The sequence below is a fragment of the Chelonoidis abingdonii genome, chromosome 1, assembly GCF_003597395.2.
Source record: "Chelonoidis abingdonii isolate Lonesome George chromosome 1, CheloAbing_2.0, whole genome shotgun sequence".
Lineage (NCBI taxonomy): Eukaryota > Metazoa > Chordata > Testudines > Testudinidae > Chelonoidis > Chelonoidis abingdonii.
Window position 1 is genome coordinate 354,929,821 of NC_133769.1, and position 26,628 is coordinate 354,956,448.

Consider the following 26,628-nt stretch of genomic DNA (forward strand, 5'->3'; position numbering starts at 1 on the left):
TGAGGCGCGGCCCGGGCACTGCGCACGCGGGGCACCGCGCAGGGCCCGCCCTCCATCGTGCGCGGCGGCTCCTGGGTGCCCGTGCGCCGGCCGCGCCACCCTCCGCCGGCCAGCCCCCCAGCGGGGGCAGCTATGGAGCCAGGCGGCTCACCTGCGGGCGTCGCTCGTCATGTGCGCCAGAGGCCGGGCGCTCACCGTCCGCGGAGGACACGGAGCCGGTCCGCGCACGCTCCTACTCGGCAGCCTCCCCTCCCCCTTCACCGAGGTAGACCCCTCCGTAGGGGGGACTTAAGCACGCCGCACCGTCCACGCTGGGGGAGGGGATGATAACCGAACGCACTGCGGGGTCTGCTGGCCGCTGCGCGCACCCGTCCGTCTGGCGGGAGAAGAGGCGCGGCCCCCCGTTTCCTGCCTTTCCTTACTCGCCCCTGAACATTCAGCTCCCGCCCGCCCCTTGCCGACATTTTAATCCGATTTCCCGGCCGCTCCTCCGAGCTAACGGCGAACCCACACCACCAACATGGCCGCCGATAGCACTCTCTCCGTTCCCTCCCCCCCACAACACACCCAGTTTTCTCTGCGGCTGCGCGGCGCAGAACCTTATAGGAGTTGTAGTTCTCCATGCACCTGGGCTTGCTGCTAGACATGGGAGAGAACTACAAATTCCAGAATGCCGCACCGTCGATCTTAAGGGGCCAATGGGGGGCTTCCCCTCTCCTACCTCCCGTCCTGGACATAAGGATGATGTCATTGCAAAACAGGCAAGGGAAATTTCTGCACTGCAATTCATTGTGCTACGCTGTCGCCTCCTCCCCCTGCTGCTGAAGCACTAGGGCAGAGACTAAATCCCAAGCACAGGGAAGGGGGGGACCATATAGACATCCCAAGGGAGCTGCAAGCCCTACCCCATGTCTAGGTGATTGAATCCCACGTTGTGTCTTGTTTTATGGTCTCGCAGGGGAAGGGGAAAAATCCCAAATCCAGGTGAGTTCTGTGATTTCTTGCAATCAACTTGTCTGTGATATGTATTTTTAAGTCAGAAAAGTGCAGTTGATGAGGGGAGGTTCTGTGCAGGGCTATTTGTGGGCGCATGGGTACCACTGCCAAAAAAACCACCATCACCCCTCCGTTTTTCTTCTGTGCACTGAGTTGTCTATAAGCTTGATTATTATTTGTTGGAGAGGTGGTTACGTATGAAAAATCCTTACAGAGCTAGACTTGCCTGCAGAACAATTATCAGACAGTGTTGATTGCCCTTCATATACAGATGTTGGAGGGGGTGTGTGTCTGGTGTGGAGGGGAAGAAGCAATTGAGATGTGGGTTTATTTTAGTTTGGTGCCTTTTAAAAAAAAAATGCTTGATGCATTTCAAAAGAGCTAATTTATAGGGGAATAAGATAGTGACTTAATTTAATTTTAGAATACTTTATTGCCTTTTTTTCTTGTGTTTAAGAGAACAAACGGATGATATATATATTAAATAGCAGACTTACTACATTATGAAATGCTCTCTTTCCCTTTCCATACACCTTCAGGATAACATATTAGAAATAGCCACAGTAGTAGGCTCAATCGTTGTGTGTAAAAATATAGTGCATAATACGCACTTCACATTTCTATGTCAGTATTCTTTTTATCCAGTCACAGGATGTTTGTCTGATTTGTTTTTATTAAGAATATTCTCTTTTTTAAATATGGTTAATTCTGAGTGTCACTGAATTGTCTGAAAAAGTGAACATCTGTAGACCTTTTTTAAAAACTCCATGGCAACTTTCAGCACACGGTAACAAATAATAAGTAGTAGTTTGATTGAACTTCCCTGGGATACAGTAACAAATAACTGGAGGGAATCCTGGTACAATTTATCATCTCGATGAAAATAGCAGCAAATGTGATTGACCTTAATTTGCTATTGCTTAATGATGCCAAGGTGCTATGAGATAGGAGTGTTTCTGGTTGGTAAGAGAGATCTGGGACTGGTGATGGAAAAGGGAGGGGAAAATGTGGTTTTGGGCCGGGGCTATGGTGGTTTTTTGTTAGATCCATTCCTTGCCTCTTTCAGGGGAAAAAGTGACTTGAGTTGTGTAACTGGCTCTTAGCAATTTCAACTATTTCAGATTTATTTTTGAGTACTGTGAATGAATATATACTTTTAAACCAACAGCTGGACTAAATGCTCTAGGCAGATGTACCCAATCTTAACTATTGAGCTATCTTTTTGTGATCTACTTGGTTTTTCTGATGTCATAAATAGAAGAAATGTGAGTGTTTTTAAAATTAACTCTGGAATCCAACACTGCTTCACAACGCAGTCCTCATTTTCTTTGGAGACAGTGCAGAGGGATGTAGGTCCTTTTCCCAGTTCTTTCCTTAGCTCTGTGGGGAAAGTCACTTACTTCAGTTTCCTCATCTGTAAAATGGGGATAATCCCTGCTTTTGTTAAACACTTTGAGATGTTTGCTGAATAGTGCTACCATAACAAGTTGCAAAATATTACAGTATTTATTCTTTTCTAAAACTATATCATCACTGCAATTACAAGTATGCGCCAGAGAAATCTTCTTTCTGTTATATAATACGATATTAGCAGCACAGACACAGCTTTGCTTCACTGCAGAATTTGCCGCGTCTCCCGTCTGGTCCCTTCAAAGTTCCTCTACTCCAAGGATTGAATCTCTTTGGGGCACAGGAAGTGTGTGTGCAACTGAGCTGATTTTTTTCCCCCACTGCTGCATATTTGCTTCTGCGTTACTCTTGTGTAACTGAGACTGTTTTGTCCTTTGGCAGACTTTCCTTGGAATTGCAATGCTAAGGGATGTGTGACATGAGTGCAATGTGGACGATGAAACTCCCTGTTTCTTTTGATTAAAGTGTTTGTAAACACTAACACAATTGTTAGGGAGTCAATGTGTAATGCAGGGAGCATTTTATGTGATCTTATCTTGCAACTAAATTCCTGAGGGGTAAACATTCCTCAGCTAAATCTCCTCGTATTTTTTTTATTTCTTCTTTTTCCTTCCTTCCTTACTTGTTGTTCCCAAGTTAAAGGAGAGGAACAGCAGTGCATGCAGTCCAGTTGCCTTTTGTTTTTTAGACTTTTTTATTTCCTGGAATGGCGTCCCTCTCCCCCTCTTTTTTTGGTCAAGGGATTCAGTGCATAATTTAATATACGACTTCTCCTGTTGGCTATAAGAGAGGAACCTTTACAGCAATGATTTTGTAGGCTATGAAGAGCAAGCGCTGGAACTGCAGTGATAGTTTGAAAGTGCATTCTGAAAATTAATGATATGTACATTATTAGAAACCTATATAGCAGGGGATTTGTGTGTGTGTATGGGGGGAGTATTACAGTCCCTTGTCTAAATACCGTGCCTATATATTTATGCCCATCTTGCATTCTTATTTATTGTTTTCATGTATGTTTGTTTAATCAGGTTGCTGTATTAATGAATTTCTCTAAATAGCAATGAGTTTGTCTAAAGTGTTAGCACTCTGGTGCTATGCAATAATTAGAGTTAAAATGGACTTAAGAAATTCAGACACCAAGTAGCATGCAGGCAAATGCAGTATTCACCAGGATGTGTTTGTTGCAGTTTTTGCCTTGCAGTTACAGAAATGTAAAAAGACTTCAAAGTGAGCCTTCAGGAGGTCATCTGTCACCATAAATGAGAAACAAGGTGAGTGAGGTAATATCTTTTATTGGACCATCTTCTGTTGGTGAGAGAGACAAGCTTTGAGCTTGATCCAGTAAAAGACATTACCTCACCCACCTTGTGTCTCTAATATCTTGGAACTGACACTATTACAACTACAGATCTGTTGCATCTTACGCTGGGGTTACGTTCCGCAGTCAGCATGTAAAGCAAAAATCGCGTATAGTCAAAATTACATTGAGTGTAATGGTGGGCGGAATTGCCTGCACTACTGGTACAGTATTAAAATTGTTGTTTTTCTCTTTTTTTTTGTTTGTTTTTGCCGACCGCATAAAGTTGAAATCGTGCATGTTAAATGCACGTAAGATGCGACAGACCTGTACACTGCTGTCATAAACAGATAGCTAAGGGTTAATGTTTCTTTTACCTGTAAAGGATTAACAAAGGGAACCAAACACCTGACCAGAGGACCAATCAGAAAACCGGATTTTTCAAAGTCAGGGAGGGAAGTTTTGGACTCTGGTTCTTTGTCTGTCCTCAGCTATGAGAAGCGTCTTTTTACTTCTAAGAGCTTCTGTGCCCAACTTGTAAGTATATAGGTAGAAAAACAATATGAGCTTTTATGTTGTTTTCGGGGGTATTTACATTGTAACTTGCTGAATGTTCAAATGGGATATCTTTTTTGAATCAGACTGTTTATTTCATATTTTCTTAGCAATAGCCCTGTAGTCATCTTGATGCAGAGTTTTATTCTATTCTTCTTTTCTTTCTTTTTTTTTTTGTTAAAGCTTTTCTAAGCTTGTGAGTCTTTCTCTCGGGTAGGTTGGAACAGGGAGGTCTCTTTGTGTTAGATCTACGGGGAAGCTCTGCAACAAGGCGTTGGTGGAAGGGGGAAGAGAGAGGATCATCTCTGTTTCCTTGTATTGGGGTTTCTCTTTGTGGAATAAAGGAGACTGCTTTTGTTTGTATGTAAAGAGGATTGCATCAATACTCTCAGGTTAGCCCAGGAGAGAGAGTCGGGTGGAGAGGGAGAGGAAGGGAAGTGTTGTTTCCCTTTGTGAGACTCAAAAGCGTCTGAGTTCTGGGGTTCCCCAGGGAAGGTTTTGGGGACATCAGGTGTACCAGGGCACTGATTCCTTGGTTGGTGGCAGCGAGATAAGATCCAAGCTGGTAATTAAGCTTGGAGGTTCATGCTAAGCACCCAGATTTTGGACGCTAAGGTCCAGATTTGGGAAAGAGGCTTATGATAACTGCATACTACCATGAATGAGCAAAGTCAAGAACTATCGGGTCATTCCTCCTAAATAGCTGGTTTGTAGAAACTTCATGTTTATTTAACTTATGTCCTGATCCCACAAAGACTTAGGCATGTGTATTTACTCATGCAAATAGTCCCACTAGATTTAATGGGACTACTTCTGTGAAGAAAGTTATGCACAAATGCACATGATTGCAAGATGAAGGCCTTATTTGCTAAGCATCAGCAATGAGGTATACACTGTATTGGAGGCAAAGTAAGATGGTCCTTAACTGCAAGTGCTTTGGGACAGGGAAGGTCCCAGTCCCACACTGGGATCTACTAGCATGCACACATTCTGAATCCTACCCTGATGTGGAACTGGGGTCTAAAATACAGACCCAAGGAAAGTGCTGATATAGATTTGTTTCAAGTTTTGCTCTTTCTGTCTTCTTCTCTGCTACAATGCTGAGTGAGAGAAGTTATTTGACTCACTTAGGCTAGTGTGATGAGTGGATTTTTGGGAGAAAAGAACCTTTAGGAAAGATTTGAATGAAGAGAACTTGGTGCACTGGGACTTAAGTGGTTATTCATATAGGGGCCACTTGGAAGAAGATGAGAAAAATGAAGAGGGTGCTGGTGTTCCTTTTTCTATTGTTCCTCCCATGAAACAGGTTTTTTCTCCATTTTTTTTTTTGACTAATGTAATACACACTCATAAGTGAGTTACATGGCCCAGTTCCACCTCTCCTCCAGTGCACATGAAATGAATCATGTACAGCTTGAGTGAGGGAATCTTGCCTCTTTAACTGAAACTGTAGCAACTCTTGCTTTTTGTTCTGGAAGTTCCCAGTTCAGTCTTAAGCATGTTCAGTCAAGATGGCATCTGTTACTGGGAACTTCAGTCATCTGGTGTAACAGTACGTTATGGTCTGTCTTACAGAGATTTATCTGGAGCTGTATTGTTTGTGTGCCAGGTAACCACTTATTTTTTTCCCTCATAAAATAAAATTAAATGAACAGTTACAACAGGCCTGATTCCACTGTTGATTTGGGTACAATCATTTTTGTTTTTAGTGGAAGAATTGCTTCTTCAGTAAATGGGTCCTAAAATACGAAAGCAAATGTTGCTGCTAATAGTTGCAGAAATGACAATCAGAAAATGTCTGAACCTAGCTGGCTCCCACAGCTGTGGTTTGTTTTTGTGTGTGTCCAGGTTACATGGATGTGTGTGGCTATGTGAAAGCTAGAGAAAGTATGCATCATAATACAAGTGTGTGGATTACAGTAGGACAGGAATTGCATAGGATGGTACAAGGTAGGTTAAAACTGGGAGTAATGGGATAACATCTAAATCTGGGAAAATTGGGGCTGGATATCAGGCAAAATTTCTGAGAGTGATACTTACTTTTTGAGATTATTCCATTCTCGTAAGTGGTGACAGGTCCATTACTAAATTATTAACTCAGTTGGAGAAAACGTGAAAAGTAGAGTAGAGGAACCATTCTGCATTGGTTGGGGGGCATGGACTAGATGACCTAAAAGAGCCTTTTTAGTATCCAATTTCTATTATATCATCCTGCAGTAAGTAACTTAGTCAATTATTGACATAACTGGTGAGAGAAATTGTGCTGGTTTTTAATTCATATTTTATAGTATCAAAAATTGTTCTGTCATGTTTGTGATCTAAGCGTTTCCTGGACTATGATGCCTTTCAATTGGACCATACTTTAAGTTTAAGTGAAGTCGAACAAATCGACGCAAATACATCCCTGATATAACTCCGTTTAATTCATTACAATTACACAAGCGATCAGTTTGGCCCATTAAAATCAATGTTACTATTTAAACATAATTAGGCTTGGAAGGATTTGATTTTTATTGGTAAATGTTGGTAGATGTAGATTTCACCACACACAGGAAAAAAAATTTCCATTGATAAGTGAAATTTACAAATAGGCAAAATAAGAAAAATGGTGCTTGCGAACTTAAAAGTTTGATTTAAGGCTGTTTTCTTTGTATATTGTGACATGATGTTGATAATTTGTGTTTTTTAATGGTTATGAAATTTTAATGTCTTGAATCTCAGTGTCTACTGTCATTAAATAATTATCTGACCCCTTCTATTGTCTGACCATCCATAATTACACCCCAGCTCCAGTGTAGACATACTCACATGAGGGGCCTGTGCAAACTAAGTGTGTGGGGATTGTGTTGTAATGTGACTTGGCCTTGCCTGTGTAGGTGGGACCACATGGTGGGATTAACAATGAACCTGTTAAAGATAGGGGTAGCATACATCCAATTTGTGTACTTTGCCTGGAGCAGAAATATTTTCCTCTAGCTTATTGTATTTAGTCATATTAAATTCAACAATAAGTTTCCTGTACGGACACCCCTTTTTTCCTTGGAAGTCAAGGGGATTGGGAAAAGCTGTGTTGGCTTGGAAAGAAACGATCTTTTGTGTGGCTTTTCAAGAGGCTGTCTGTCTCCCACAGAATGAGCACTACAGGTAAAAAACAGCATCTCAGACACAAACGTGTACAAGACTCAAATAGTCCTCCAGTAACTCTGTCCTAATTAAAGACACAATAGCAGAATGGAGTATTGATGCAAGCCCCTAGTAGTTGGATCCACCGATGAACATGTTTTGATAACAAAGTCAGTCTCCTTCAGGAAAACGAAATTGTGCTTTTTAAAGTCCTTGTTAGCGCAGAATATGTACTGTGCAAAAATGTCACTAATCCAAAGTGCAATGTGCATATATAAAAAGGGAGCAGAGTTTCTCAGTGTGAATTCATCTCTCTTGCGTGGAGGCACCAAAGAATTCCAAGACCCTACAGAATAGTAATAGGCCTTGACTTGACTTTATTTGTGAACATTGAAGAAAATCTTGTCTTATGTATTTACCACCCTCACCTGATATTGGAGAGGGATGACTTGTAACAGCCTTCTGTATGAACATTCAGTGAAGCTTGAAACTCAGACCTTCAGAGCCGTAGAACAGACATTTATCACTTGAGCTAAAGGAGTTCCCTCCATTAACTGGTAGCAATAGTAAGGTGTTTGACCAGCCACAGGGTTGGGATGTGACACATGCTCTGCCAGTGTGTTACACCTTGACTTCCATTCTGTTTCTCTACCTTGCTTTGCAGTAAAGAAGCACTTTCCTATTTTCCTCTTAAATATTTAAATTCAAGTAGCCAGTACATTTAGAATGTACTGAGGGCTGTGTTACAGAATCCGGAGAGAGGTTATTGAGATGGACTTCTGGTTGAATATGTTTGAGTTAGGAATGAGGATTGTGACAAAAATATACCATTTTAATTCCTCCCCCCCCCCCCGGAATATTGCTATTGAACGATATTGCTGCAATCATCTGGGGTGCAGTGAGGCAGCTGCCTGGGGTACTCAAATTGTCATGTAGGGTGCCACATCTGAGGAGTCACTGGTGGAACAGCATTGTCCATAATAGCTGAGAGGCCAGTATCAAACTGCTCCCTCCCTGTTGTGGGGTTTTACCTTCATGATTCTTTCTTGTTCCCATTCTACTATAGTGCCCTTGTTTATATATAGTGATGTGCAGCAAGCTCCTTTGGAGCCTTAGATACTTGGGTGCAAATGATTCTGTATTACATTAGGAAATGGATGAGCATAAATGGAGATATCAGTCTGGAGGTAGAAGTAACACTAATAGGGAATAGGGTGGGTGGCTGGAAAGAAGGCAATAACGTCTGACCAAAGAGCCAGTGCACCTTTGCCCTGTCCTATTGGTAATAAAATTAAGGCATAATGTCTTGGCAGGCACTCTGCTCCTGCTGTCAAACTCTGTTGGACTCTACAGAAATATGGCAGAGATCCTTATTCAGGTGTTAGACTAGCAACTACAATTTAAAGGTGAATTCCTGCCTTCAAAACGATGCATGTTCAAAGAGTTAATGATAGAGACCCTGTCAGGTTAAACATCATGATTTTATTTAAAAGCAGATCCTCTTAAAACCTAGGTTCTAAATAACCCCTTGGATTATGAAAAAAGAACAGGAGTACTTGTGGCACCTTAGAGGCTAACAAATTTATTTGAGCATGAGCTTTCATAGGCTACAGCCCATTTCAGATCATAGAAGAACAATTGTAAGGATAAGAATAACAACCACACACATTAGAGAACAATGAAAGTGCAAATTGCCCTAGTCCAATCAAGCTTATTTAATAAGAGGAAGCAATTACCAACAAGAGGGAAAAAACTTGTATGATAACAAGATGGCCCATTCAGACAGGTGACAAAGGGTAAGGAACCTAACAGGGGAAAACAGATTCAATTGTTAATGGTCAGCCATTCCTCTCTATCAACCAATTGATAGACTAGTTGCCATATAATTCAAGTTCAGAGCATTCTCGAGTCCAAGTTTTGAAGCTTCGTTACAAGATGCCCACCATAAGTCGCTATAACTGATGCCAGAAGGCTGAAGTGCCCTGCCTGGTTTGTGAATATATGAGCCCGGATGCAATTGGCCATTTATTCTTTAACATAGATAGGTCTGGTTGCCAAGTGATACCAGGCAGAGGGGCATGCTGGCACAAGAGGCAATATCACGTGGAATGTGCAGGTGAATGAGCCCCGAGCGGGCCTGATGATAGTGCTAGAGATGTCACTTATAGATAGTAACAGAAGTGCATCAGGCTTGTGCACAAGATAAGGTTCCTGTTAGGTTTTCTGTGTCTGTGGTGCTGGAAGTATTGCTCAGGGGGGGCCGTCTGTAATCGAGCAGGTCTGTCTCCCAGTCGAGAGAGGAGGATAATCTTCAGGATCTTGTTAGATCTTGAGATGCGCTGGAGAATTAGTTGGGGCTAAGGTACGGCTAACGGCGTTCTGTAGTTCTGTGGACCTGCCTGTAATAGGTACTTCGGACTCTCGGCTCTGTCCAATCGTTTTTTAACTCAGAGCGGTACTGAGTTTTAAGAAAATCGTGAAGAGAATGTAGGGTGTCTCTGCGAGGATGAGAAAATGGCAGTGTAAATATTAGAGTTTGGCTCAGATAATGGATTGGTGTGCTCCGGTGGAAGCTGAGACACGTAGGTAAGTATAGTGGTCTGTAGGTTCCGGTATAGGGTGGTGTTTATGTGATCATCGCTTATTAGCACAGTAGTGTCCAGGAAATGGACTGCTTGTGTGAATTGGTCTAGGCTGAGGTTGATGGTGGGATAGAAATTGTTGAAATCATGGTGGAATTCCTCAAGGGCTTCTTTTCCATGGGTCCAGATGATGAAGATGTCATCAATGTAGCCAAGTAGAGTAGGGGCATTAGGAGACGAGAGCTAAGGATTATAAAATTGGAAAATTAATAAAGAAAATGTATACTTCATTACATTATATAATTTATCCATTTCTGAGCTTGAATAATAAAACAAATCAATTAGTTTAATATTTTGTTTTATGGTAAAGTGTATACGTGTAGCAAAATTAATTTTATGGTACAAAACCAGTTTCAGGGTCAGACTCAGGGCTCTCTCTAGTGGTACTCAGCTTTTGGGTTCTGGAACGCAGTGCTATAACTAGGTTGTGAAGATATTTACTTAAAATAGCTACTTATATTTAACGGGGGTGTGTGGAGAAGTAAGGCAAAAATTCTGTGGGTCTTATTATAAAGGTTTTCTTATAAAACCTGAGTTCTTGGGATAGTGACCTAACAGAATCCCTTTGTAGGTCTCCTGCAAAGAATAAAACATTGGGTTTACCCTCTTTTGCTGCTTTCTAGTGAGTAAAGAGAGATTTAAATTCAGTTCATTTTTTCACATTAGAAATTCAGGCTTTGCCTATCCTGAAACACTGAAGATGACAGGAGAACTGATAGGATGTGACATCTCACGTGTCCTAAAATCTCCTTAATCTGAATAATCAACAGGTGAAATGACTTTTTTTTCCCTTCAGATGGTTTAAAATTGAATCTTGTGTGGGTTTTTGGTTTTTCTTTTTTGCTAACAGCCATTTAATAGTAAATGGTTGAGCTGAAAAAACTTTCCTTACACATTTTAGCTCTTCAGTAGATCTTCCAGCAGAAGCTCTTGATTCCTGCTTTGACATTGCTGATACTTCAAGGTGAAAATCAAGCATGGTTTTTGTTTTTAAAATGTCTAGGAAGGGGGGGATATTTCAGACTTTTGGTACCTCATGAGAAAAGGTAGGAGAAATAACATTTCCCTTTTCTTTTTCTTTTTGCAGCTCCCCTTTAAGTGCATGCTCATGTGTGTCTTCAGAGGAAAAAGGTGCTGGCTAACATGAGTAACTAGAACGAGGTAAAATCCTAGTGAAGAAGACAAGGCAGTTTGTAGTGTCACTAGTATTTTACCTCAAGTTAATTACCACTTGTTGATAAGAACACTTCCTCCCACCCACGCCAGTGAAGACAAGACCTTGTAAGTTGTATTTCTCAATAGTGCAACAATGGGCTAATTCTTGACTCCAGATTTTCAGTCGTGCCTCCCATGTTTCTGATAGTGGAACTTCAGAAGGAGAAGTGCTTTCACTAAAAAGGGGTCATTTTTATCTGCTAACTGAAAACGGCTTAAGTGAAGCAAATTTCAGCAACATCAGTTATTTCTCCCCTTAGGTGGAATAACTCTGTCTCTATAGCCTCCTCACATGGTAGCTAGTAGGGAAACAACTGGGTGCCTGTAACTTTCACATATATATCTGGTATGTAAAATTCCCCAGTTAAAATATAGGTGCTTGAGAACATTATGTAGGTTTAGGGCATTTCCTGGAGGATTTTGGATCTTTACACAAAAAATTACTTTGGCGCATTGAGACTGTCTGTGTTGCACATCCAAGAAGCCTGAGATTTCAAGAGCTGGCATATACATTTTGTTAAAAAAAATTACTAATGGATGTTATTTAAAGGGAAACTGCGCATTTTCTTCATCACAGCATTTTTTCACATTGTCCTATTGAACTTTCAGGCTAACAAACAGAATGAGTAGAAATTTCTGTTAACTGTCTTGCAGAGAAAAAAGTGTGAATACCTAACCAAATGGAAATTGCTTTATCTGAACTGTGAGACCAAAGCTGCTGTTTGTGACATGATTTGTTGTCATATATGACTTGTGTTTAAAACATTTATACCCCATGCTCATCTCTTAAAGGATAATTGCTCCCATGTTAATTCCTGACTCTCTCAACGTGAGGTGCATTGTGGGTCTGGGTAATAATCAATCACCCCGAAATTATTGTTTTTTAAAAATAGAATAGGGGGAGATACTCCTAGGGCTCCACTTCTCCCTACCTGACCCCTGCTTCAGTATAATAGCTTAAGTACAGACTTAAACAAATAGATCCATATTCAGGTGTTGAAAAACACCCCCTATACCTTCAAACCCAAAGACAAAACTTCTTAGCATTGGCCTTGTCTGCACTAGCAAGTTGTACCAGTAAAAAATTCTGTCGTCATTGTGCCACCACAAAACTCTTTCAGCAGCTCACCTACACAGTTGGCCACTTGCATGGCTGGATTGTGTCCGCACGGTCTCAAAATATATCACGGTTGCACTGTGGGTAGGCATCTAGTGTCCTCTGCCCTGCTTCCAGGACCACTACCTTGTGTGAAATCACTGCTGTGTATTGTGGGGCAGCTGCTGTGTAATGTCGGATACCCCACTGTCCTCTCGGGGAATTGTGGATTAAATGCCCACAGTTCCCTCTGTTCTAGCCTAGAATCAGCTACTCTAATGCACCATTTACTGACTTATTCCGTGAATAGCATTAGCAGCAGCAACTGCACTAAAAAATACTGTGCTGCCATCAGAAATAACTTACAGTTTACACTTAAACTTCTGCCCGTTTCTCACGCCTCCCATGTGAATTGGTTTTATCTCCTTGTCCTCTTTTTGCAGTGTTCCTCTTCTCAGCCTGCTCCCCAGGGCTGGACAAACTTTCTGCTTGACCTTGTTGTGGTAATCTAGCCGTCCAGTCCCAGACCTGGACTTTAGTGTCCACCAGTCTGGTCCTGTCCCAAACCTGGACTTTTGCGTCCAAAGTTTGGGGGCTTACCTGAAACTCCCCCAAGCTCACTACCAGCTTGGATATTCTCGCTGCCACCAGATCAGGAATTAATCTATGGGGCCTGATCCCCCCTTTCCTCCCTCTGGTGTCCCCAACCCTCCCTTGGTGGGACACCCAGATTCCCAATCCCTTGGATGCTAAAAGCAGGGAAAATAACCCCTTCCCCCTCCTTATCAGGCTTGCCTCGCGGCTAACCTGTGTGACCCAAGAAACCAGCTTTTCTGCTTCCCTCAGGACAATGGAGATGCAAAATACCCACAGCTGGGCTCTGCCACCCCCCTTGCTCCAGGAATGAGGGAAAAACTGTAACCACCAGAGAACAGAGAGAATTCTTCGTCTCTTTCCCTGTAGTCTGCTCTTTCCCTGGACCCAAATAGGAAAATAGCCCACAGCCTGGCTTTTCCCTTTGCCTCCCTAGGAAAAGAACTTTCACAAGGTTTAAAAAGAAAACTTTATAGAAAAAAAGAAAGAAAATATAAAACAATCATCTTGCATTAAGAAACTCAATACAGGCTCTTGCTTATAAGAAAATATAAAGAAACAGTCTGATTTAAAAGATAGCCCAATTAAACCAGCACAACAAATTAACATACAGGTAAATACACCCCAAAGACCATCATAGCTGAATTACTTTGCGGTTCCTGGGTACTTACAGATGTTTAGAAGAAGTATTAGGAGAGAATTAGAAGAAGACTTGTTTCCTCATAGCTAAGAAAACAACAAAGACCCCGAGTATACAAATTCCCGCCCCTGACTTTAAACAATCCAGTTCTCTGGTTGGTCCTCTGGTCAGGTGTTCGGTTACCCTTTTCAGGTAAAAGAAACTTAACCCTTACCTACCTATCCATTTATGACACTTGTGAAGAGGGTTTTCAAGTCATGTGAATACTGGAACCATTAAAGATCCTCACTTCATTACAAAGGGCTGGATTTTCTCCTTGCAATCCAGCCTGAGTTTGGGGCAATACTTAACCACACTGCCCAGGGATGGATTTACATCTTACGTGCTTCTAGGCGCAGCATCTTCAGCTGCCTACGGCTGACCTTGTTTTCCATAAAAAATGAAACTTTTAACCCACTTTTAGGCACTCCTAGAATGCTGGAGCCCCATGGCACCTGCCTACTGTGTTTAATTGGAAATTCAGCCCTGACACTGCCCCAGGTACAGGTCAGGGAAATGGATTGTGACTGAGGACCCATTTCTGCAAAGCGCTTAAGCACATGCTGAGCTTTAAGTATGTGAGTGGTTTTGATGGGTATTTAAACTAAAAACTTCTTCTTCCTGCTTCCTGAACTGATATGCGGTTATGAAGAGAGACAGTGGAAGTAATGCACTGGCAATCATAAAAAGACAGAATGTCACCTTAAGCATGGACAAAAATAAACAATATTCAAAAATTGAGTAGTTTTAGTTATTCTCCTTATTGCAAATTTCAAAATTGGAATGACTGAATCCAAGATAAATTGAACACAGACTCCCACAACACAGCCAACCAACAGAAAACAAACAAACAATTCAGCCAAAATCCATAATCACTTTGGCTAAGATAAATGAGGATGATGTCTAAATAAATATTAAACACAGTCTCTCCTTTAAGGTCTGCATTTCTGCTGAATTGGTCTCTGAAGCAAAATAACAAAACCGGCATTAATTGTTGTTTACTTTGACTGTCGCTCATCATATCAGTAAGTCTATTATATCAGTTCCGAAAGTAGCTATTAAGTAATCAGGTCAGCGTGTTAAATGTCAGACTCTGTTCTGAAAATTAAAAAAAATTAAATTAAAACTTAAAATGTAAACGACTTCTTTTTGTCCTGTTTAATATTCCTTTTGATAATGCTCTTCATTTAGCCTCATGACTGATGTTCTGTGGGCTTGGTTCTGCAAACAGATGTGCCTGTCTGGAGTTCCGTTATCACTGGGCTGATTGAGAATCTGCAGTCAGAGCTGACTCCTTTGTCAGTTATACAATTACTGTCTATTTGCAAAATATGTATTTTGTACCACTGTGCTTTCTCCCAAGTTGTAGCTTATTGGGTAAGTGCCTGTTTTTGGCTTGCTAGAATAGAATGAATAAAAGATTCACTCCGTTCTAATTTTTAGTATTCTAGGTACAGAGAATTCAAGTATTTAAAAAAAAAACTAACCCTTTTTCTTATTTAAAAATACATTGGCAACCAATGGCTAAACTAATGCTGAATTTTCAGCGCATATTTTTCAGCATTTGACTCTTACTCATTTATTATTGTAATCTATTCCTACCAGAAAGATTATAATTTATTTCTTAAAAAGTTGTTTTTCAGACATTACTGTGACATATACAGCCAACCAGTCTCATTCTAATCCTTTTATTATTTGTGCTTATGACTTTAATTGTGTAGCCTTTCAAGTAGGAGCTGTTATTTGTGCAGTGAATGAAATATCAGTGTGAACTTTCCATTTACATGTTAATGAAGCTTTGCCTAGTAAGGTGTTACTGGACTCGTTCAGTAATATGAAGTAGTTGGGGAAAATAATGTGCCAATATGCAAGGGATTTTGGTTGCTGGAAGGTTGATGATTGCCCTGTTCTGCTCGTTCACTTTGAGGCATCAGGCATTGGCCACTGTTGGAAGACCAGATACTGAGCTTTGTGGACATTTGGTCTGACCTAGCATGGCCATTTTTAACTTCTTCAGTTCTTACAGAATGACAGACTGAGATTTTGGTTTGCCCAGAAGTTTGGTTAGGAGTAGAAAGGTAAATCTGCGAGTCCTCCGCGTATTTGTGAATGAGATCACCCACAGAGTGTGTGCAGAGGGAGCAGAGGAGGTGGCTAAGTGTAGGACCCCCCTGAAGAAGAGCCTGTAAATGAAATGTCGAGGGAATGATTGGAGGTTGGAGGAGAGCTAGGAGAGGATAGAGTTATGAAAGTTGACGAAGGACAGAATTGCCAGAGGGAAGAGCATAGTGGCCTGTGGAGTGAGCTGGAAGATTTCTTGGGCAGCTGCCATCAGCTTCTTGAGAAACCAAGCTTTTTTTTAAAAAAAATCATCTAGTGGCTATGGCTGTGAAAGCCTTCCAAATAGAGTGAAAACCAATGCAGTACTTCCTTCCAAAGCCTGCAGACAGCTCCAGTGCTGCCTCTGCTGTTCAGAACTTTCCCAAGTGATAGTACAGAAAAAACTGACTAGCGTCTTTCCCTTCATCTGCTGCTGTTCAGAATCCTGTGAGCAGCAGTGGGGCTAAGAATCCGAACAGTCTTACTTTGGTGCTGTGTGGAGAAGGAAATGGCACTATAGCTATTCTCTGCAAACAAGGATTCAAACTGCAGCTGAGGTAGGAGTAGAACCCTGGAAATGTGTGACTTTTTTGGGGTGACCCTAGGTGTCTAGGGTTAATTTCTATCACCTGCTCACAGTGGAAGGGAGTGCTGTCTGTGCTCACCAGGGGAAACACTCTCCAGTTACTGGCTACTGGTGACACAGGCGCTCCACTCCAGGCTCCGCAAGCCCTGCTCTTTCTCTCTGCAGGCTAGGAATTTACACACCCCATTTTGTTCAACTTGAGTGCCCAGTTCCTTAATCTTCTGGACGCCCACAATGCACATAGATCCGCTGCCTCCGAGAAAGCAGTGTACCCAAGTTGGCTGGTTTCACCTCTCTTCAGCATTCTCCTTAGCGCAAGGCACTTCAATCTGGTTTTACTATAAACCTGTTTAAGTTTATTTACCAGAGTTTGAGATGAAGATTCAATGAAAAGCACATATAAGGATTTGGAAACAGAAGGTTACAGAGAAAAGAAAGATATAACATGCAATCGATAGCCTAAACTTATTCACAAATCACTTTCCTATCTAATTGGATCTCTCACCCAAAGGTCATTCCTTGCAAGATGGGTCCAAAAACTGGGATTCAATTTTCATGAGAGCCCCACGCTATTGGAGTCCCTGCTCCTGTAATGGGGAGGAATTATCTTATACAATTCCTGCCCATTGTTCCCTGTGATGGTGCATGCCCCATCTCGATCAGAAGACTAACCAGCTCCTCTAGGCTCAACCAGTACTAAATACACAGCTGGAGGAAGCAAACTTAAAAATGAGTGCTTGTCACAGGAAGGGGCGACCAGCAGGAAAGGTGCTGTGCCTCAGAAGTAGCTGACTCTTGCTATAGAACTACTGAGAGAGAAACCACTGACAAGCCTCCACCACCCACAAGGGCTTAACAGACCATGGACAAGCTGATCACTGCGGGGCAGGGGTCCAAATCAACTCTCACGGGGTCAGTCATGCCAGTCCACTGTAGACAAACCAGACCTTTATAAGGAGACTCAGACCGAACATCCTCTAAAGTGGGAGACCCCCATGCCTGAGAAGCTAGAAAGGCTGGAGTGAAGTTCCCAAGCGGGGAAAGGGAATGAGATTCTGAAACTGCCTGAGTGTGACCCAGAGAAAGGCTCAGCCTATCACATCCCCCGACCCAGCGGTACCCTGTTCAGAGACTTTTATTGGGGTTCTTTTGTCTTTGCAAATACTGAAGCCTGCAGCTCACTCAGCCAGTCAGTGGGGTCTGCCTTCACAGATGTTCATTATTCTTACGTTGGTTGAGTCAGCGCTTAGACTGCCCCCTCTCAGGTGATAGGTTTCACTCCGGACAGCTTTGGAACATAATATCCTCGTGTTGCATAACTCTAGAACTGACTTTCTATACAAACATCTCACAATAACCATGACAATCAGCTACACTTTACCTTTCCTCAGAAACCACATACAACCCCTGTCATGGTACAATTCCCCACTCTGAACCTTAGTGTCCAAAAGATGGGGTACCAGCATGAATTCCTCTAAGCTTGATTACCAGCTTAGAACCTGGTAGCCCGCTGCCACCAATCCATTGGAATTCCAGTGCCTGGTACACTCTGGTCCCCCAAGACCTTGCCTGGGACCCCCAAGACCCAGACCCTGTGGATCTTACCACCAAGGAAAGTAAACCCTTCCCCCACGTTGCCTCTCCCAGGTTCCCCTCTCTGGCTTACCCTGGAGTCACTGTCGATTCAAACTCCTTGAATCCTAAACAGAGAGGAAATTCACCTTTCCCCCCTCCTTCTCTCTCCCGCCTCCAGTCCTCGCGTTAGTAGGAGAAGTTAATCCTAACACAGAGAGAAAATTAACCTTTCTCTCCCCCTTCCCTCCTTTCTCCCCACCAGTTCCCTGGTGGATCCAGACCCCGTCCTCTGGGGTCTCACCAAAATAAAAAAAACAATCAGGTTCTTAAACAAGAAAAGCTTTTAATTAAAGAGAGAAAAACAGTAAAAATTATCTTTGTAAATTTAAGATGGATTAGGTACAGGGTCTTTCAGCTATAGACACTGGGAATACCCTCCCAGCCTAAGTATACCAGTACAAATTAAAATCCTTTCAGCAAAATACAAATTTGAACTCCTTCCAGCCAAATACACATTTGCAAATAAAGAAAACAAACATAAGCCTAACTCACCGTATCTACGTAGTACTCACTATTCTGAACTTATAAGAGCCTGTATCGGAGAGATTGGAGAGAAACCTGGTTGCACATCTGGTCCCTCTCAGAACCCAGAGAGAACAACCACCAAATTTTAACAGCACGCACAGAAACTTCCCTCCCTCAAAATTTGAAAGTATCCTGTCCCCTAATTGGTCCTCTGGTCAGGTGACAGCCAGGCTTGTTAACCCTTTACAGTCAAAAGAGATATAAAGTACTTCTGTTCTATTAACTCCTACTATCTGTTTTTGACAACCCCCTTTGGTGAAATACTGAGAAGATGGACTGACACAGGGGTAATGTGCCTATCTGGGTTTGTCTGTGTCGTAACACGCACTGCCTACCTCTTGAGGCAGCGAGAAAACGGAGGGAGTGCTAGAGAATGATGAATACTTCACTTCTCGTTCCAGGAGGTAGGAGGCAACAGGATCAGAAGGGGGCATGGGGAAGAAAATTTTCCTTCTCCATTCCAGCCGCTATAATTTTATCTGGCACTTCTAAGGCAAAGTACAGAAGCTGGATCCCCTGAACAGGGTCCAGGGACAGCCTTCGAGAAGGAATCCCATCCCCTTTGCCTTTTCTGGCAGTGGGGAAGAGGTGGGAGACTAAAAGAGGCCAAATACAGAGGAGGAGGTAGAGGACGCAGTACAAGGACAGAGGGATATAGATATGAGAAGGCCAGAACAGAGACAGACCCGTGAAATTGCACATTATGAGACAGGAAAAAAGTGAAATAGAGCCAGGAAGAAAAGGAAGTGGTTTAGTGGAAAGAGCACTGAAGCAGGGGACAGGAGACATGGGTTGCTATTTCCACCTCTGCCAGCAACCAACTTTGTGACCTCAGCAAGTCCCTTCGCTTTTCTGTGCCTCTGTTTCCTCTATCCTTTCTCTGTTTTACCTATTTAGATTATAACCGCTATATGTGGCAGGTACTGATTCTTGCTATAAGACATATAAGATGACACAGAAAGTGCCTCTGCGAGATTACTTTAACTTCACTGATTGTGCCTGCACTGTGTAAGTACTTACACAGCCCTTGGTATATTCCTCAAAATCTGCAAATCAGGTGTTCCACCTCCATAATCTCTTTCCATGGTTGCTCCAGTTTCAGTCAGGAATCTGCAGGGACGTTATTACTTGCCAACAAAATATATGCAAACCAATTTCAATGAGAATCCGGGAGCTGCAAGCTTCACCCGTAGGCGGTATGTGAGGCTACCACAGAGAAGCACTAGTCAACCAAAGGAGCAGATTAATGAATAGATAACAAGAACTTTTTTCTTCAGTAGAGACAAAGTTTTCCATCCCTAGGATTACAAAAATGCCTTTTATGTGGAGAGTTCATTTGGGCTTCATTTGGTAGGCTTATGGCAAATATTGTGTTTAAACCTATCCTCTGTTATCAGTACATAAGCAATGTTATAACAAGAGGAATATAAAGGTCAACTGGGATGCAAAATACCTGTGACACTTGACATTTTAAACAGTATATTTCCAGGACTCATGCTCTTGTCACCATGACTATCCTATGATGTTTCCTAAACTCAATAGTGAATCCAAAGGCTATGTGTAGCCGATAAAAGGATGTTTTGTTTCACAGTGTGCATGTGAGATCAAATATTATGGAGGTGTTGGTAGCGACTCCCTTGTCAAGGTTGCATTGAGATTTGTACTAAAATCCTTCTGATTCATGCTTTAGTGAGTTTAAATTGTCTCCTGGCTTTAGCGCAGTAATTCTTCAGCAGATGACTGAATTTTAAAATATGTACTAACTTTGTGCGGAAACAACACTTTTTAAAAATGCTCTCTTTAAGTTTTATACTCTTTGCTTGCTTTCCAATATCTCGGACATAGGCCAAGTCAAGTATAACCATAGAAGATAGTTTGCACTAGTCTACCCTGTATTCTGTTCTTCATCTCTGCTTACTCTCCCATTATTACCTTCTGTCCCTTGCTACTCCACAAAGTTTATACCCTCCCAACTCACTACTCTTGGCTCATCACTTGCTGCCCCCAACATTCGCTTCATGGTCACCAATACCCCAAACCTTCCCCTGCTGTCCTTCCTGTCTCCCCTATGTCTTCTCATCATATACCCTTTATTGCTCCCTACTGCTTGACTTGTTTGTTTTTTTTTTTAAACTAGGAAATTCCTATATGAAAATTTTGAAGTTTGAGTTAAGGCTCTAAAAGTGCTTATCCTTTCAACACAATCCAATAAAAATAAAGGAATCACCAGTTAAGACTACGTTAACAGCCAAAACCCCCTCACTTCACCAATTCACAACCTATATCTCGTCATGCCATCATGCACTCCTGGACTCATCATCTCAGCAGCAAATTCTCTTTCTTCTTGCCACTCTACACATATCCATTTTCTTTGCACCACAATCCGATACACGGTCTTGGCTAAATTTTGAAGTTGCTCTAACAGTGTCTAATAAAGAGATGTTTTGGTTTTTAAACTTAAAAAACCTGCAACCCAGGAGAACAACCAACCAACACGTTAAAATGATCTATACATTGGTGGAAAAACAGAATCATTTGAAGCGGTTGTTTAGGGCTGGATTAATTTATGTTCCCGCAGAGGTGACCTAATATTGTAATTTGCATAAGTCTTCCAAGCTTTCCACCCTCAAGAAAAGGGGTAGTGGTCACTAGGTTTGTAGATTTGTCCTCAAATTTTAATCCTAAAATAATACTCAAAGTGCTTTACAAGCTTCAGTGGATTTAGCGCCTGTGCCAGTTAAGTGACTTACGCAAGGTCATGCAAAAGTCTGTGGCAGAGCCAGGAATAGAATCCAGGTCTTCTGAGTCCCTGTCCTGTTCTTGAACCACAAAGTCATCCTTCCTGGTGTGATGGTAAATGTGTGCAAAATAGAAAATAGTGGATGTTCCATTGCAACTTTAAGCTATATTTGGGGAAGCCATCTGATAATGAAGTCATTTTTTTTCCATAGGAGACTTCATTATAATAGTCATTCCAATTACAAGTGGACTCCAATTTGTACATTGCAACACAACAACTTAGAACTTCCATTCTACCTCGCAATACCAGGAGTTGCTCTGTGTGAGTTTAGTATAATGGGAATTGTGGTTGAATTTACAATGGATAAATGATAAAACAGAACCACTGAGGAATATTTTGTTTTATCACATGAAGATGTCTTGTGATAAATTTTGATATAAAATATTGCTGTAGTTATTGTGCATAGTATTTTAGAATGCAGTTTAAAACTGCATTCTACACTTCCTGGATAAATACTGCTACTTTGAATTCATTTACATAAAATAATGGTACTAAATTAGACAATACATAAGGATGTTGCACTCTGAAGTTTTTCTCTGGGAAAACCACTAGTTGTGGAAAAGTCTTTCAGAAATGTATGTGTGTGTGTCTGTGTGTGTGAGAATGTTTTTAAGAAGCTGCTGCTGATGCTTATATTTGTATTGTCAGTGTCTAAGACCCTTGGTCATGGACCATGACTCTACTGTGCTTGGTGCAGTACTTACAATTTGTTAATATGTTATTTTTTGATTGATGCAGTTAAAAGCTATTCCAGCATTTGCCTGAGTATAGTTGACCATATTAGCCTGAGGATTAAGTCTACAAGCCAGAGTGAAAAATAGTTGCTCTGCCACATCCCCTGAACAGTAATTTAAAGGAATATAATAGTTGTGTGATGTTTACTCTGTACAGCAGCATTGTCAATGGAGTGTTCTAGTGAGGTAACAACATTCATCTTTTCGTTTTGTCCCCTTTCTAGCCTGGCGTCATTTTTTTCCCTTTCTCTCTGTATCAGAGATCATGACTTATTTTCCTCCTCCCTTGCCATTTCTCTTTCTCCATCTCCATTCTCCCCTGTCCATCCCCAGAATCTCTAACAGTTCCTTACCCCCAACCATGCATCTACTCATGTAGGAATTGTAAAATGCACCAGACACCACACCGCCAAAGGACTTAATGTACTTGCCAAAGACCTGTGTGGAAGAGGATGGTGTACCCTCCTGGGGCCACATCTAGGGAAGAAGTCAAGCCCACGCTCCCCTGTTGATAAGGGAAGGTTTGGGGATTCCTATCAGCTTCTGTTCCTAGAGCCTCCTTGTGGACTCAGTCTTCTGTAGCCTTTGACCAGCAGGTGTCTGAAACCCCCCGCACCTCAACCTCTTCTGAGTCTAACCCCTTCTGTCCTGCCAGCATCCATTCTCTGAGTCTCTGCTTCTCCCCTCTGTTCTCTGTCCCCCCACCTCTATGTCCATCTCTCTTTCTCTTTGCTGCCTTCCTTTCCTTCTGTGTTTAGATCCTTCCCCCTAATGAATCTTCACAGCCTGCCTCTGTTGCTTTTCCAAGAGACATCTGTGTGAAACTGGTGGATTTTGAGTAGCAGCAATGAAAACTGGCAACGATGTGTTAAAAATTCTGAACAGCAGCAGAGTCCCTGGAAATGTCCTGGCTGCACACTCTGCAGAGATCAGTGCATTAGTTTACACTTGGTTCCACAGATTTTAACATCAGGAAGGGACTGTTGTGCACAAACAGTTTGACTGCTGCTATAACACTGTACATAGAACTTTGATCCAATAAATTATAAGCCAAATAATGTATGGATGAAATAGAGGTTGTTTTCTAGAAAAGACATCCAGACTTGACTCGAAAGACTTAAAATGATGGAGAATTCACTTTTCCAGTGGTTAATTACCCTTGCTAAAAAAGGGGAAAAAATTTTTTTAGCTTGAATTTTTCTAGCTTCATGTTCCAGCCATTTTATATTGTTATGCATTTGTCTGCTATATGAGAGTCTTCAACTATCAGAAATCTCCCTTGCTTAGGGATTTATAGATCATGATCAAGCCTCCTCTTCACCTTCTCTTCAATAAGCTATAATAATTGAGCTCCTTAAACCTTTTTTGTTTGTTTTGTTTGGATTCTCATCTTTTGAAGATTACTAATTTATTTCTCAGTTACTAAGTGATCTGAGGAGTCAGTAAAGCTCTCTGGGCCTTTCTTTCATTATCTGTACAATGGGAATAATATTAATATTTGATCTCACTGGTGTTGTGAACATTAATTCATTAATGTTTTCAAAGTGTGGAATGTGTTATGAAATGTGATTTAATACTTAATCTGTTTGCTGTGAGAATGCTCGGACTCATGAGACTTATGCAAGTCATTTTGTAATTTCTTTGGCTGGTGGGCCTCTTTTTGTTTTGCTTTTAAATTTTCAGAATGGGCTTGGAATTGAATTTATGCTGTAGCTCCTCTGGTTTTCTGAACCCTGCAGTAATCTGGCAGGACTCTGCATTTGTATCTTTCCTCCCCCACACCCTCTTTATAGTAGATATAAAACCACTGATGCTATAAGGCCGCATTTATAAGGGAAAAAAAAATCTTACGTAGGAAAAAAGCGTAATAAAATGGGCATATAAAGTTTGATGTGGAGATTCAGGATATTTCATGCAAGTACATAAAGCCTTTTGTTCCAAGGGATCCCAGAATTTGTTTGTGAACTATATACAGAGAATAGTACTGAAATGTAGTTAATGGGATACCCAACGATAGGTAAAATTTTGGCCAAGGAAACAAGGTTCAAAGCCTACTTGCTCCCTCCAAAATTCCCAAAGGATTTTGAATGCCCATGTAGAGCAGGTAGGACCTTGTGCATTTTTGGTGTGTGTGTGGTGTTTTTTTTTTTTGTTTTTTTTTTAAACGATCTCATGATAAGCTGCATGCTACCCATTTTATCTCTGTTAAGATGAAGGGCCGAGTTTTGGCTTAGCCAAGGTTTCTAATTGTAGTCCCAGGAAGTCTAGGGGTTCCAAATTCTTCTGAGATTGTCCTCAAGTCAGTAATCCTTGCGGATGTGAGGGGGGTCATGTATAGGGCCCTACCAAATTCATGGCCATGAAAAATGCTTCACGGACCATGAAATCTGTTCTCCCCCTGTGAAATCTGGTGTTCTGTGTGCTTTTACCTTAGACTAAACAGATTTCATGGAGGAGACCAGCATTTCTCAACTTGGGGGTCCTACTCAAAAGTGCGTTGCGGGGTGTGTGTGTATATGTGTGTCACAAGGTTATTTTAGGGGGTTGGGGTATTGCCATCCTTACTTCTGTGCTGCTTTCAGAGCTCGGTGGCCGGAGAATGGAGGCTGCTGACTGGGCCCAGCTCTGCAGGCAGCAGTGCAGAAGTAAGTGTGGCAATACCATACAATGCCATCCTTTTTTCTGCGCTGCTGCTGGTGGCAGCTCTGCCTTCAGAGGTGGGCTCCTGGCCAGCAGCCACCGCTTCCCAGCTGTCCAGCTCTGAAGGTAGTGCCGCTGCCAACAGCAGCGCAGAAGTAAGGGTAGCAGTACCACAACCTCCCTACAATAAACTTGCAACCCTCCCCCCGCAAGTTCCTTTTTGGGTCAGAACGCCTACATTTACAACGCACTGAAATTTCATATTTAAACAACTGAAATCATGAAATTTACTATTGTTTAAATCCTATGACTGTGAAATTGATCAAGATGGACCCTGAATTTGTTAGAGCCCTAGTCACGTACCAGGACTTGGAATAGGATTCAGTGAGGCTTTACACTGAAAAAAGATTGTACAAAATTTTTTTGTCTTGGAGCTTCATATTTATCACTAAGTGACTCGAGAGCTAATGTGCTCACTTTACAAGTGAAACGATGGTTCTAAGAAGCAGTCCTGCTAACACCGCTTGGGGCCCTGAGAGCCCAGCAGTGCTCTTTCCTTTTTTGTATATCATCACAAGTAATAAAGGGTCACCAGGCCCAGTTACATTGTTAGTTCTAGCTCTGGAACCTTGTTGTCTTCAGCACCAAATCTACCTGATTGGAATGAAACAATGTTGTGGACAATGTTCAAGAAGGAATAGAATACAGCTGGCTTTCTCTAGTTACATGGGCTCTGCAGGGCTAGCAGGGATATGTAGCAGTAAATGTTTACCCTTGGATATTTTAGCCCAGAGAGAGGAACCTAAATACATGCACAGAGCAGATCTGCTAAGTAAGATGGTGCTGTTTTGTACATAGTTGCTTGTCACTGCACTTTAAGTGGAGGAGCTTGTGTTTCTCATTAAAGCACTGATTCCTTCCAGCTAATTGCGTGTGTGTGGTTATGAAATTTCTGCTGATCTCACACGTGCAATAAAGAGGGGGTGGGGAAATTTTGCCTGAAGGAGAAAATATCCATCCAGAAGAGGAGGAACATTGGAGACTACGTCATTATAATAAACATTGTTCCTTAGGGCTTTGTTGTTCCACCAAGACAAAAGGCCTTGAATTTAAGCCCAGTAGTAGAGAGAAGGTTCGCAGAGGGGGCAGGGTGGAGAATGAAAACAACTGAGTAAGTCCTTGTGGTGCAATCGCTGACATAAATCTGTCTTTCCTGAACTTCCCAGGCATTCAGTCTGCAGCCAAAAGAACAAAAGGCAAGACAGTTTTGTTGGAAATAATCAGGTCTCTAGAGGCCTGCAGATGAAGTTATAACCCAGTTACCTCAAACATCTGTAACCTGAAGGTCTGTGCTGGTGAAAATATACAGATATTTACCGTTCTTACACTATTTTCTATTGCCATTGCCATTCTAGTGCAAGCAGGGTTGCAGGGCAGAGTAAAGGAGCAGTGGTAGCAGGGAAAGCTGCATGTGCCTTGATCTGCCCCACCCTTCTACTGGAAAAGTCTTCCTGCAGCTGCAAGTAAAGGGAAAGTCAGCCAACAGTGGGCACGGCTCACGTGGACAGGGCTGCGGGCTCAGGCAGCAGCAGCATAACTCTTGTTATAAGCCTAGCATAAGCCTCTTGTCTCGTCTCCGCTTTCATGGCTTTACATTCTATTGCAAAAACATCATGTGGGCCTGGCTCCATGGCACCACCAATGGACCAGTCTCCCCCATAAGGGTAGTGGAGGAGGCCACCAGGGGACTGAAGAGCAAAGTAGTTAAAATTAGAAAATCGCAAATAAGACAAAACCAGAAAGAATGACAGGGAGGGAGAGGAGAAAATAGAGCAGTCGTGGGCAACCTGCAGCCCGCGGGCCACAAATGGCCCGTCAGGGTAATCCGCTGGCAGGCTGCAAGATAGTTTGTTTACATTGACCGCCCTCAGCTCCCAGTGGCTGCAGTTCGCCATTCCCGGACAATGGGAGCTGTGGGAAGCAGCGCAGGCCGTAGGGAGA

At 42.1% G+C, this 26,628-nt stretch overlaps 1 protein-coding gene across 4 annotated transcripts in view; it reads left to right on the forward strand.

Annotated features, from left to right (window-relative positions):
* The first annotated feature begins 427 nt into the window (after positions 1-427).
* The window catches only part of RAB30 (RAB30, member RAS oncogene family), a 67,093-nt gene continuing 40,892 nt past the window's right edge, over positions 428-26,628 (forward strand). For 2 of the 4 annotated variants that reach the window (XM_075061782.1, XM_032789722.2), the window contains exon 1: positions 428-984. The gene's annotated coding sequence lies outside the window, so the exon portion shown is untranslated. Of the gene's footprint in view, positions 985-11,110; positions 11,305-14,798; positions 14,906-26,628 lie in introns of all 4 variants that reach the window. The other 2 variants (XM_075061783.1, XM_032789721.2) reach the window with 2 other exon arrangements.